At 34.2% G+C, this 13,983-nt stretch overlaps 1 protein-coding gene across 1 annotated transcript in view; it reads right to left on the reverse strand.

Annotated features, from left to right (window-relative positions):
* The window catches only part of LOC129797444 (semaphorin-5B), a 63,858-nt gene extending 50,778 nt beyond the window's left edge, over nt 1–13,080 (reverse strand). The window contains exon 1 of the mRNA XM_055840006.1: nt 11,958–13,080. The gene's annotated coding sequence lies outside the window, so the exon portion shown is untranslated. The remainder of the gene's footprint in view (nt 1–11,957) is intronic.
* Between the last annotated feature and the right edge of the window lie 903 nt (nt 13,081–13,983).

The raw sequence follows: 13,983 nt of genomic DNA on the forward strand, positions 1-13,983 counted from the left end.
AGATTGTATTTGAACGTCCAACATTTAGTTAAACAGTTAAATTTTGCACAAAAAAGCATTTGCCAGACCGCGTTTCACCATTTATTTGTTCAACAAGTAGAACAAGCCAAATAACGTCAGGGTGATAAAGAAACCTATTACCATTCTCTACCATTAACGCGATAAGAGAATAAGACAATTTTTGCCATGCCATTTTAAGTGCTATTATCTAAAATATTTTCTTGTCTTTTTCACTGAACCATATATAGAAATATTCATGAGTGGTATGAGAAGAAAATTATTATATTTTTTGCAATATGTAGAATGTTATGCCATTATATATCACTCTGTTTATGTTTGTGGAATTTAATTTATGACACCATTTCAGTTCAAAGGTCCACCCAGAAGCTGACAAGAAAACTTTTAATTTTAAAACAGCTTAATAGATAGTATTGTATTTTTTTTTAAATCAAGAGTTTCAGATGAATAATTTAATATTTCATTGATCTACAAAGAAAAATCGTTTGAAATATTTTTATTGACTGTGTCGAAGTTATGTGTAGTTCCCATATTTGAGCCGTTTGCTAAATTCAATTTATTTATTGGTATTCCACCAGTTGCCATATATATTGTCTCATAGGAGAAATTTGTTGGAATTGCCATTCTATTGCGTGTGCAAAACGTGTAAAATAAATGTAAAATATTTTAACATTTATAGCTTCTTGCTAATTGAAATTTTATAAACCATCCGACAAATAAATTAGTTGATGGAATTTATGCATCGGCAACATAAAACTCTCAGTGACAAAATGAAGTGCTTCTCTAATATAATAAAACAGGAAACATCTGCTTGTAGATCATACAAACACTTCAAGGTGTTGTGTTGGAAGCAAAAAAAAAAATGCATGGAAAAATATCAATTAGATATATACGAACATCTCTTTACGGTGCAAGGTGTGGCTTTTTATTGAAAGATATTGCGAAAAATCTATTTGCCACTTCAATTCAATCAGACTGATGGGAGTTGTCATGAATGTTGGATTTATACATCAATTACAACAGAGAGTCAAAGAATAACCATCAAATGATTTTTTTTTCTTTTAAAATGATATCTTGAAAATTGTACATTTTCTTTCCCGTTATCAATTCTTACAATAATTTTCTTATATGGTTGAGAGTGGGGCTTCTTACATACTGGGTTCATCGATCTCATCAAAGTCATATCTCTCCCGTGAGATCGTTTTAAAACGAGATAGAAATTTTATATCTTTATTGAAAACACCATGGAGACAACTTCAAATTAAATATTTGATGTGCTATGTATTTTATCACGAACTTCTTGAGACCATCAAACCTGTTATCGTACACTCAACATTGTATTTATTTAGGTTATCATGCCTCCTAATACTCTCTCTTTGCCTCCATTTTTGTCATACTCAGCACTCCTTTCTGCTTTTTATATCACTCGAAAGATCATATTCATATTCTGTACAACACACTCCAACACTGCGAAGGCGCTTTCTTCATAACATATGTAGCCAATAGGAACGAACAATACAGCATAGACAGCAAAGGCAGATAAATAAATGCGACACTTATTAATTGCTATCATCATGTCCTCGTGTACATGGTGACATCAAATGATTTGTTTTTATTCTCCAGAGAGCTACACTTTATTCTCTGGAACAACCATATCTAGTAAGAGAAGATGGATTAAATGAGATTTCTTCCAAGAAGTGATATCATTCACAGTCAAATATTGTGCCTTTAATTTGTTGACATGAATCAGCTTCAAATGTTCCCTTTTAGCTGTGATTCATTTTGAAGTTTGTACATGCAAGCAGTTTTAATTACTCCTTTATTCCTCCTATAGCGCTCCTCAGACTTATTTGTCTTCTGGGAGATTTACGCTAAATGACCACGCTTGAATTATGCATAGAAAGCAAGAAATTCAGACAGCGCAATGTGAGGAGGCATGAGCATCAGAAGCTCTCTAAAGGTAATTTAAACAATCATGACCTATTGGCATTGCGGTAGAATTGAATATCAGAGGCAAGACAGGGAGTACAATTTCTTAAAACATAAGAATCATCCGATTGAGTGGATATCATACGCTACCATCCACTTGTTCATATCTTAACTCGTAAACCTGTTTGTTGCTTATGCTTCAGTGTGATATTTTAAAAGGTCTGCACGCAAAAAGACTTGAAGTCTTCTGAGAATCCTGTCGCATTTAAATATAATGCGTCCAGTTAACTTATCCACCAACGAAGAACTTGAGTTTCTCCCACTTGGTCCATTGTTCTACCGAATAAAGTATCCTACCACTTCCCCAAGAGCCCAAACCAAACTCTAAATTTACACCAACCAAAAAGACACTGCCCAGTTTGGTTGCATTTAAGGATACAGGCTATGTCAAAATGTTACCAGCAGTTTTTGGTATATGCTTTAAGTTTTCAAAAGATTATGAGAGTAATATATTTAAAATTTTATGTACGCTCGATTATTCTTTTCATTTACTCTAATTTCACTTCTAGAATTTCGATGGCTGGTTAATGTTATGGATGCATATGGAAAATTGCTGTGTATTAATTTTTAGGAAAAAAAATTAGAGAGGCGCTTTTATTACATGTGCATAATCAAACTGTTTCAGAAAACTGACAAATCTTTTTTCAAAATTTGATATATTACAAAATAAATCTCGCGAGAGTCTGGAAGGCGAAAGTCAATTCCTGTGATCCTAATAATTTTTTGAAGACATCATACGCTGGTACCCATTCTGATTTTTTTTATAAATAATCCTTGTATCAATATTTTTGTCACCCATTGTTTATTTAGAAGCTCGTCTGGAGCTCTCTCGGCATGTGGTGCCCATCGGCATCGCGGTGTGCCACGGTAAGAACGTGAAACTCTTTTTTTTTTTTACAAACAATGCAGATAGAATCTCTGACTGTGCTTTTCTTGCTTTCGTTTTTGCTCAAAATCTATAAACATGCTTACGTTTCAACATTCGAATGCACTCTTTCGTGCGCCGATCATACGCTGTGTGATATGGTTATTCACACCAACGTCGCAAAAATGAATTGACAGCCACTTAATCCGCGCTTCATGGCTTTTATTCGAATCCTCTTTTTTTTTTGGTGTTCGCTGAAAAATCATCAAGAATAAATTGTCTCTTTAGCCTTCAATACTGCCAGTTTTGCGAATATGTCTCGCGTATAATTGATATTGTAATTTTTAGACTGCATGATTTTATTTTATCGATAAAAGTGCAAAAGTACAGTGAGAATTTTATTATGTGAATTATTGCCATGCCATTGAATATGAATGTGTCACAGGAAGTTGATATATAGGAGGAAATATGACATGTAGTTATATAGAGCTTAGGATATCATTCAAAACAACTTTTGGTGAAATGAGAAGAATTATTTTGCATGCTTTCTTCTCAATATAAATGTGACTCCTTGAATAGTAAATTCCCTCGTGTCGCCTGTGAGAAATTACCGAGATTCTTCAAATATTAGGCCAAGACGCTCAATCAATTCTACTGCACGTCTCCTGAGACTTCTTCAAAACAACCATTTGACAAATTTTTGGGATTCAAACGCTTTTTTTGTGTGCGAAGAGCTGAAAAAAAAGAGGGTCACTAAAGGGAACCATTTAAAGGGACACTGACCAAAAAAAAAAGAGAATATCGTGCATCGATGGCAAAAATGTGGACAATGGTTCGAAATTCAAAAAGATTGTTGTTATATAGATATGCCAAACATGAAGAGGGAACAGAGAAAGCAATATAGGATTTCAGGGTGATTTATGGATTTCATGGTTTCTTAACAAAAAAAAAAAGAAAAAAACGTCTAAAAAAGTCAAAATCTAATCGACTTTTGAAATTAGTGATCTGGAGAGATCACTGTGTGAGCATGGATATTATTTCGGGTGAGAAAAAAATGTTCCATTTTGTTTGCCACTCTTGCATAAACTCACGTCCCTCCTCAGCCCTAAGAAAAACTTCTCAATCCTAACAAAATTTTTGCTCTGGGTCTTTTGACTCTTGAAGCGATTAATGAACAACTGTTTTCACATTAATTCTGCACGAAAGAGGATCTCTTTAATTGATATGTGAGAATTCAGGGATATGAAGGAAGGAGGTTAATTAAGACGATATAAACAAACATAGGCTAATTGCTTTTCATTATCAGTTCTCGCAACTTGGATGGCGTGTTTCTTGCAACATGTGGTTGACAAAAAAAGAAATGTAGAATAAATAAGCTAGGGCAAAGGTATAAGAGTTTCGCGATATGCTCCAATTACAGCGACTAATTGAGGTAATATTTTAATATTAAATATGAGATGAGGTTGACTTAAAGAAGAGCAAAGGTATGTAGAAGTTTATTTTATACACCGAGACTCCTACAAACAAGCTTTTCAAAATACCTTAACTTTTTGCAATGGGTATCTTATTTGCCCTGTGAGCGCAGATAGGAAACTAATGAGGATATAAGACGAGATTACTCGTTATGAAGTAAACTTCATGCAGATTATTCACAAACCTGCTTCTCGAGTTACAGGATGCAACTAATGAAGTTGATTATAGTTAATTTGAATGAAGCTTTACTCTCTAAATTTCATTTAGAAGAACAGGTACACTTTAGACGAAATCACAAAAAAGATAAATCTACTTCTGAGACATTCTTCGTTGGAGAGTTTCAGGGAAAAGAAAATCTTTTGGGAGTGGAGATTTTTGATTGAATCAATAAAAGACGGAATTAAATTAACAATTTATCAGAAGATTGACCGAAATTCACCTGAGGTACCTTTAACCATAATCTGCTAAGTATGATACCCAACCGAGTTAAATACCCATTCGTGTGATTATCGTAACTCATTTGAATTCCCATCGACGGGTGCATCTCATTCATTTAGCAGCTTCTTTGTTAATGACGTACGATTTTTTCGGTTCTTTTGATATTTTAGATACACTCTTGGCTAATTAACAGCTTCGAGGGGTATAAACCTTGTTATACGCCTGATTTATTCTCTTCAAAGAGTGCAATATCATTAATTAGTAAATTCTGCTCTCAGCATGCAATCAATTTTACTACCATTCCGAAGCTAAAGATAATACTCAACACACATAACATAAATCGTGAAAAGTATATTTTTTGACAAGCGTCCGACAAAACGAGGCCTAAAGATATGGTTTTAATTGTCGGTGTAGCTTGTTGATGTGAAAACACAATAATATTCTTTTGCAGACCTCTCTTTCTTTACCGTCTACTACAGATTAATGCCGTGTCCGATATCTATTGAGGAGATTAACACAGTTTCATCGCCATTCAGCCAGATAGTAGTGCCTTTTTTGATTAATCGCTGAGATAGTAAAAGTGGAAATTTTGAGTTAATAATCTCACATGATGGCCGTATATAAAATGCTTAATGTTGCATTTAATGGTTTTAGTCTTATGCGTTTACTCTTTCACGGGGCATTGAAGCTCGTGTGACTTCTCAAGTGAATTCAATACGTCGAAGAGCATAAAAGTTGCATGGCTTCTGAATTTTTCAATATACATACACCGTATGACCAAATTGGTATCATCTTTCACAGGCAACGACAATTCTGAAATTTTATATAGTCCCTTTTCTCAAGTTGTCTTCCGCTTCCCATCATAACTCTTTCAGAATACATATAACGTTCAATTGGAAAGTGATCTCTCCAATTAGTCGATTTTTTCACATATATATGTAGGTACCTAGTATTAAATGAAGGGTTAATCAGTCACTTCCGTCCACACATTTTTTGTCACTCACCGATCAATGAAAAGAAAATGAAACAGCCCAGAGTCACAATTATCTTAAATATATAGATTTATTCTTCTTAAGCATGTTCTGCCTTCTCACGCTCTTCATGCGATGACCCATAAAAAATTCGCAGAAGAATGATTCAGGGCAGGGGATGAAGAAAATCATCACAATTACAATCTTTCCTTGAACTCCGTTCTCGACCTTGTCGCAGGAAAGACATGGAAGAAATTATACCGGCGTGGAATGTGTTGCATAATCGCGACACGCTTCGATCAACAGGTGTGAGACTCAGCATGGGGCTCTTTTTGTATCCACATGGCGGAAGGCAAACTATGTATAAGAACATCGTTCCGGAGGCTAGATACCAACTCCGACTTTATATATGGCTTTGAGGTTTTTGTTAATTTTCGTCGGCAAAATGCAACCGTGCAGAAGGAACCTCAAATTGTGCGCTTCTTCACCAATTCTGCTCACCACACATCCGGCCGAGAGCTTTTCCCTCCCAAAAACTAATCCAGCTTGTGTTCCCCTTCCTTAAACATAAATTCCCACCTATGGCACTTTGTGGCATGTTTTAATTAATGGGGTGTCGTAGCATTGTAAAATGTTATGACATTTTCACCATCTCTATATTAAAGTACACCGACATGGAAATCTGCAACGGAACTTTTACGGGCAATTACGTTGAAAATTTACAATCGTGTACTCAAATCCTACAAAAGCACTACCTAGGCAACAAACTACCACATTGCGAATCCAACTACCAATCTCGGTTGAAATCGAAAAGCCAACACCATAAAAGTTCAATGATTTCCTTTCAATGAAATTCAGTTTCTCACGATCAAGGTCAATTTTGAGAGCAGCCCATCATCAACGTAATTGCTTAATTGTCCCTCCAGGGTGAGTTCTTGTGGCAATATATACCCCATATAAAATATACATCTTGCTACAGAGTGTATAAAATCACTGCTGGTGGATTCCTCTTCCTCATGTGAATGACAAAAAGTTTAAACATTAATTATAGTTTGTTGTTATAAAGTAGCTCTTCAAGCACGACGCTGTCAAAAGCGTCACATGGGAAATTTGGCTGGTTCGTGCTCTTCAGGCGAAAAAGTATCAGAAATGAGAATTCATTTACAACGTGGGAAAATTTTTTTTTTTATTCAAAATGTTCATTTCTTTCACTTGAGTTGGAAAAATTTAAAAGTCATCTCATTTTGTAAAGAGATTGTAGTGAGGAATCACATAATGTGAAACTGTTGAGCTTTTCATAAAAAAGTTTGCGATTTTGAAGCTATAAAATACTAGTCAATTATATCTATTTGTATCTAAAATAATTATAATTTACCTGAAAATTGTTTCCATTAATCAAAGATCCATAAAATACACTATTTTATGTTAAATTAAACTGTATGCATAAAACCAGAATTTATTGAACTGTATGTGAGTATTAAATGTATGTACCATACATACCTTTCTTTGCTGATTTTCCCATAAACTCTACACGATATACATTAAAAATCAGAGCTAAAAGAGGTACTGCGTCTCCGCAATGGGTGTATTTTCGCCAAAAAAGCGTATCTAATTTAAATAAATCTCACACACGATGCTGCAAAAAGTATATTTTTAATATGCGACTCCTCCCAAGAGATGTGCCCAAAATACTTCAATATGGAAATTTTTCGAGACGATGCACACTGATTTTTTTGAGAATTATATCAACCTTAATTTGCATCTCATCTGGGTGAGCATCAACTCATTTATGCTTATAATCTGAAATATTCCTGACACTAATTGATACCCTACATTCCTCAAGTTCAGGGGGCAACGGAGATTTGTATAATATTTGTGATTAATTAGAAATACTCGGTGTTTCCACTCCAAAATGAATTGGAACACGGACTCAATCTGATGATGGATTTTCTTTTTCAATGTTAAAGAAAAAAAATAATAATAAGGGAATGTCATAGAGATTTTGTGATTGATCTTGTTCATGTCGCCCACACGGTATTGAATTGAGATGTCATCCCAGGAAATATGTTTGTGTGTTAAAAAGATCTTCAAGTGGTTAACAATAAAAATATACAATTTTTAAGTACCTACATAATACCTACATTTGTATCAATTCAACATATACATTATGTAGCACTGTTTATTCCTTTCATCCAAATTTTGACTTTTGTATTTTATTTTGGTGTGGAATTGAGGAGAATCTCGTGTCATTGGAGTGATGAATAAAACGTTTTGGGGGCTTTTTTGAAGAAGAGTAATGAGGACAGTCTTTTAAAATTGGGAAAGATGGTGGAGAGAATGAGTTTGTGGTGTATACAGAGGAGGGCATCAATCAGTGTAATTAAACTGTGATCTCAATTTGTGAATAAAAGAGGGAGAGGCTCAGAAAAAAAGTCGATATGCGCAGAGGAAAGCAAAAGAAGTAGGAAAAGAGGATTGTTGACTGTAATTAGAGGTTTTGTAGTCTGACAACTGTGAATACCATCAACAATTAATAACATGGACACATGATTAATGGCAGACAGAGAGGAGATGATCTGAAGACTGGCGACCACCATGATGGAGCTGTGACAAAATTAATTTTCACGATTATCGAAAAAATGAACAAAATTTTCATCTTTAATGCCATTTTCATAAAGCATTACTTCCCATTATTCAGCTGCACATGTGGTGGAAGTCACCGTGCATAATTGCCTCATGGAACTGTGCAAGAGATATAAATTTTATTAACCAATACCTCACCAATCTGTCTTATGAAATGAATCGTGCTCATATTTATAGCGCGTTTTATATTGTCAATTCCCCAGTGGAGGTACATAATATGCCGTTGTGGGGAGCCAAAGGAAACGCTATACGAAAGTCTCTTCTGTCTCTTTAATGATTATTTTTGCCCCCAATTGATTGCCCGTGGTGCATCTTGAGGAGAAATTTACCATCTTCTGTATTATATTAAGCACATACACTCAAACTTCTTATAGTATCCTTTCCGATAAAAGCTATAGGTAACATATAAATTTTATAAATTTATATGATTCAAAAATAAAATATATAAGAACTATAAAGAACGAATTATCCTTCCGAAGAAAAATTTTCATCAATAACTAGAATAAAATGTTTCTTCACATTGACACTACCCTATGGAGCTTTAGTACGAAAAGGCATCTACTAAAAACACTGTACTACCACTAAATAAATCTTTTGAATTTCTCCGAGTGTACCGTGACTCTCTTGTGCATTCGTTGTATTCCTTTTTCACTTTACAATGATGCAAAGTGAAAAATTGATAATTCACCGGAGAAGTGATGCTTACATATCTGCTGAAAATTAACGATAAATCATGTGGTGGATGATAAAGTGGATATTTAACTGTGTGAGAATTTAAACCCTTTCACTCAATGCAAGACAGCTCGAATGCAACAATATGTACAGTACATGCATATGTAGGTATATGTATATTCATTGCATATTCAATTTACGTAATTTCCAGCATCTACTGGCATGACTCTATTCAGGAAGTGAAGGCTACATTGGCCTCGAACTTCAAAGGCGCAATGCCATTTGGGGGGACTTTAATACATCATTCAGTTCTAGAGACACCAAATGACTGATACAGGTGTCTGACGCTTGTTCTCCCGTGTACTGGATACAAAATACTTCTACGCACACCGGTCTTGGGGAAAAATTTATGTACGAAGGCGTACAATTTAAGTGCATCGGAAGACAATAATTATGTCTCTGCTGAATCCATCTCAGAGTCACATAAAAGAATAATATGCTTTACAAGAAATGCCATTGAGGACTAATATTATTTCTCCTCACTCAAAGGTTGAAGATAAAACTCGTTTGTAATTGTCTTAAGAAGTATTTTGCATCATATTTGCTGCTCTGTCGAGTGAATTAATTACAAATATTTATTGTATCTCCCCCTGTGATAAATTAGCAATTTTTGCAATAACAGCAAACATATGGGAAGAAATCTTTTTCATTATGCAAATAAAATAAAATATTCATATAACGTTTTATTCGTTTTGAAAATTTGCGCTTAAATTCAGCATATTTCTTGTGGTGACTGTGTTGTTTTTTTTTTTAAATCACCAAAATTTGCATAACTAAGCAGAAAAGTATTGCAGAAATGAGTTTGTTTATATGTTATTAAAATCACATTATTTCTAATATTCAGTATACTTGCCTATGTCATTAAATTCCACTAAAACAATTCATGGAAATGTGATATTTAAAAAAAAGGTTTGCATTTTTCCTTGATTTTCATTCTATTGCAAAATTTTCGTATGTTTGTTTACCTTAATTTTATGCAAAATTGCATTAAATTATTTTTAGTTATCGGTCAATTAAAATGAAACTTCATTTAAAAAAATTCTACTTTATATTTTAATCTATAGATAAATCCAAATATTAGCACAAAATTAATATAAAAATTTTCTAGATTGACAAAGTTTCCTAAATATGTTTCGGAATCTGTTGAAAATCTTTTGAGTTAAGTCTAACGTTTTCCACTTAAAAACCAAATTTATAGAGTCTTAACGAGTTTATCGGAACATTAATTAGTTTTATTAAATGCTATAAGAAAGTTTTTTAACAGAGTCCACACGAAATTATTGCTCTTGTATGTGTACATAAGATAAATGGTCCCATTTGTTATTTTCATATTTCAAATAACTTCAATTTAGAACTCCACCGCGAATGTATGTATATATTTTCACGTTTTACATTATGCAATAATAAATATCCTCAAGTGTGTCGCGATTAATATAAGTTAATTGCCCATTTATGCTATTAAAGAATACCACATAGTTTTGCTCATTATATCGATTCTTGTGCTTCTGCAGAGAGCTCTCCAATATCCATTGTGATAGCCTTCGATGATTGATTGGGAGATAAATCGTCAAACACATAAAATTAAAATTAAATGCTCAAAAACATAAATGCTAAACTACAGAAAATTACCTCGTTATATACCACATAGCTCCAATTCGAAATCCACATTTAAACTTTACAAAATAGGTTAATGATTTCCAACATAAATTAAGAGCCTAATCTACCTCCTTATGTAACTCTTTTTATCAACTTTTTTTTTCTTTTTAGCTTGTCTCTATGCTTCCAACTGAAACCACTATCTGATGAAACGAGCTGTTGAGTTTAGGAGAAGACTTCTAATTGAATGTTTTCAAAGAAATTATAATGCATTTATGGGAAAATTCTATTAAGTCTTCTAAAGCAAAAGAAGACTATAATCATCTATCTTATCTTAGTACACTCTTCACAATTTTAAGAAAATTTGAAATCGTTTATCGATACCATGTATATAATTTTAAAGAAATCGTAACATAAAGGTTATACAGATTTTTTTTAATAGATTGAAAATTTATTGAATCTAATATTTTGCTCCTCGGCTCTATATCGAACTCTACAAATTATAAAGGAGAAACTTTTCAGTGAATGTTCAATATTTTGCAAAGTTTAGTACTAAAAAAAAACTGTAACTAATTTTAATTGACCTAAATATAATTATTAGGTGAATTTTTTCAATTCAACGACATACATTAGAGAGTTTATTTATGAACATATAGCTAAACTTTAATTTTTTTGACTTGTTTAATTTTCGTAGTAGGTCTGAATGATAAGATTAGATATTTTCTCTATTTGTTTGTTACATAAAGAAAAGTTAGATACCTATATGTACTATGCACTTGTGATAAGATTTGTTTGGTTTTTTCTTCACTTGAGCAACTTGAAGAAAAGCAATAGTCGATACTTATCGTTTTCTGATAGCAATGAAGGTATTTTTTTTTTTTTCTAAAAAGCAAATTCCCCTTGAAGTGTTCGATAAAAACACTTTTCCCATGGTTGAGCCTCAATTTCCTGCCATGAGAAATGGGTTTGAGCAAAGGAGATGGAATGAATTTGTGTCAGAAAGTCATTCTGGATGAAAATTACATGTCTAGAGTTGAGAGGTCAACAATTACATGTAACACAAGCTAGATGAATGGATATGTAATGTGGCGAGGAAAATTTACGGCTCCACACACATGGGTTACAATTATGTATGTTCAACTTCTATATATTCTACCGCACGTAAATACCCAGAATTGGCGCCAATCTTCTCTACCACTTCGAGTTATGTTGGATGGATAGGATGAACTCACCTGATTATTATCACTCTTCTGCTAATCCATGAACCAATGAATATGTCATAGCATCAAGATGAGATTGTCAGTTCAGGGATTGTGTACAAACAGTTATAGCTCCGTTGTCGCATGTAATCACAATTCTCACAATCATCCAGCACTTTATGCAACAATCGTATGCTTAGATTGGGTGAATTGGGCAATAATTTCTCATTCAAATACAATTCAAAATGAACTTTACTGGACACCAATGTGCCCAGGAATAGCACAACAAATTGTACACACAGAGTGTTCCTGTACAAAAAAATGCCGCACTCGTAGCTTTCTCAAAAAGATTTTGATTGGGCTTTGTTGGTAATTTCAAGAGAAAATGACTTTTTTTTTGTACAATTCCACGGTATTAGAGTTTCTTGTACACTTCACAAGAGTAAGCGTCTCTTTTTTTTTATTCCTCACGCGAAAGCACACGCACTGTGGCTAAAAGCACAAAAAATTCCTTGTGAGTATTTATTCACTTTCAGTCAAAACAAACTCAGGTTTAAAAGGTCACCTCTTATTTATTTGCATCAGTCGATGAATAGGAAACAAACGAAATGTGTCACGAATACAACGTCTCAATTTTCTCACAATTAACTGATTAAAAGTCTCTAAAGATATATAGGTACTATTTTTTTAAACGTCTTTCTCTATGCAAAATCCATAATTAATTTATTATTTTGCATTATTATTTATTATTAAAAGGTCAAAATACTTTTTCTTGGTCGTAAAGTGATTATATTTTGAATTATATGCAACATAAATTTCCAGCCTATCTGGCAAATGTAAACACACTTGAGAGATATTGGACCTCATCTGGTCCAGCAAGTCAATGGGGTAAGGTTCTCAGAGCGATAGCCTGAGATGTTTGGTGCAAAAAATATTTTGCGCGCCAAAAATTAAATCCCACACGAAATTAAGACACTCATTCACACTCTTTGGCTCAATTGGCCATCAGAAAACACATCGATATTCACCAGGAAATGACCGAAATGGACACCTTGGCAGCCTCCAGAGTGGTCCAAAAAAACACAGCGTTTTAGTAATTCGCGCAGTCGCAGCAAAAGCACGTCCGACCGTATGAAATGCTTAGCAACCAATGTTAAACTGTCCGAAGAACTAAGGCTTGAACCTCGGAGTTGGGCGAGTAGTCGTTTCCAGTTTTTTTTCTCCGCATGTGTTTCGTTTGTGTTGGGTTTCTTTTGAATCGTGTAAGTAAACATACTAAACCCAAGCACATGAGCTCCAGCGTACAAGCTATATATTGTACATAATCCCCGGCTTTTATATACCACACCATGAGGAACAACTTTGGCGCGTATAGAGAAATCACGATTCAGCCGGCATCTCATGGTACCTACCTAGAAATGTGTGGGTTATGTTTTATGTTTATGTTCAATGTTGTTCAGGAGAGAGAGAAAGAGAACGTAGGTCTCAGATAGGAGCACTCGCATTGTGTTTATAGTAGATGCTGAGGCATCCGGCACTCCAATGCTATATGTTTTTCTTACAACGTCGAGGTATACCAAGAGCGAGGTTTCAACTTGAGCGAATATTGCCATACTGAATGACTATCTTTCACATGTAACATGAAATTGTGCACAAAGGTGTGTTTATGCAGAGATTTTACAGGCCGAGAGACAGCTCATTTGTCAAAGTGGATGTTCATCATTATCCAAAGAAGATATAATTAGCCAGGCAATTTCTACTTACTCGGAAGCACTAACATCTCAAATCTTTTTCTTTTTATATGTATGCTACCACGAGATGACAAAGAGAAAGACAGCCACTGTATTGAAAATTACAAACATATTAAAATGACACTGCATGCCGCTTGATTTGGCTGCTCTTGCCAAGTGGGGCGGCATCGGAGGAGTAGCAATGTACTACAATTGCAATGAGTAAGGGCATTTTATGTGTGGATCAGGTTTCGTAGACTTGCATAGGCAAAAACTGTCGCATAAAAGTGCATTGAAATTGTCACACAGGATGGATGGGCAAGGAACAA

This window comes from Lutzomyia longipalpis, chromosome 1 (genome assembly GCF_024334085.1).
Source record: "Lutzomyia longipalpis isolate SR_M1_2022 chromosome 1, ASM2433408v1".
Classification (NCBI taxonomy): Eukaryota; Metazoa; Arthropoda; class Insecta; order Diptera; family Psychodidae; genus Lutzomyia; species Lutzomyia longipalpis.